This window comes from Pteropus vampyrus, unplaced genomic scaffold (assembly GCF_000151845.1).
Source record: "Pteropus vampyrus isolate Shadow unplaced genomic scaffold, Pvam_2.0 Scaffold646, whole genome shotgun sequence".
NCBI classification, from domain to species: domain Eukaryota; kingdom Metazoa; phylum Chordata; class Mammalia; order Chiroptera; family Pteropodidae; genus Pteropus; species Pteropus vampyrus.
Window position 1 is genome coordinate 21,273 of NW_011889427.1, and position 366 is coordinate 21,638.

Below are 366 nucleotides of genomic sequence, written 5' to 3' on the forward strand. Positions count from 1 at the left end.
ACCATGGACTGTATGGCAGAAGGGTTCTTAGGAAGTGTCAGGGATAAATGAGACTGTAGGGTGAGTCCTCATCCACTGGACCTGGTGGCCTTATGGGAAGAGGGGGCAAAAGGGACACATCTCTCACTTTCTCCAGCACGTGAGATTGCACCTAGATGTCAGCTGTCCGCCTGTGGGGAAGTATTCTCACCAGGTATCGATGTATCTGGACCCTGTAACTTGACTTCCTGACTCCATCACATGAGACAATAAATTACTGTCATCTAAGCTCCCTAGTCTTTAGTCTTTGCGATGGCAGCACATGAGACAGACTGTGGTACTGGGGTGCTGCTGGAATAAACACCAAAGATGGTATAAGTGGATTGG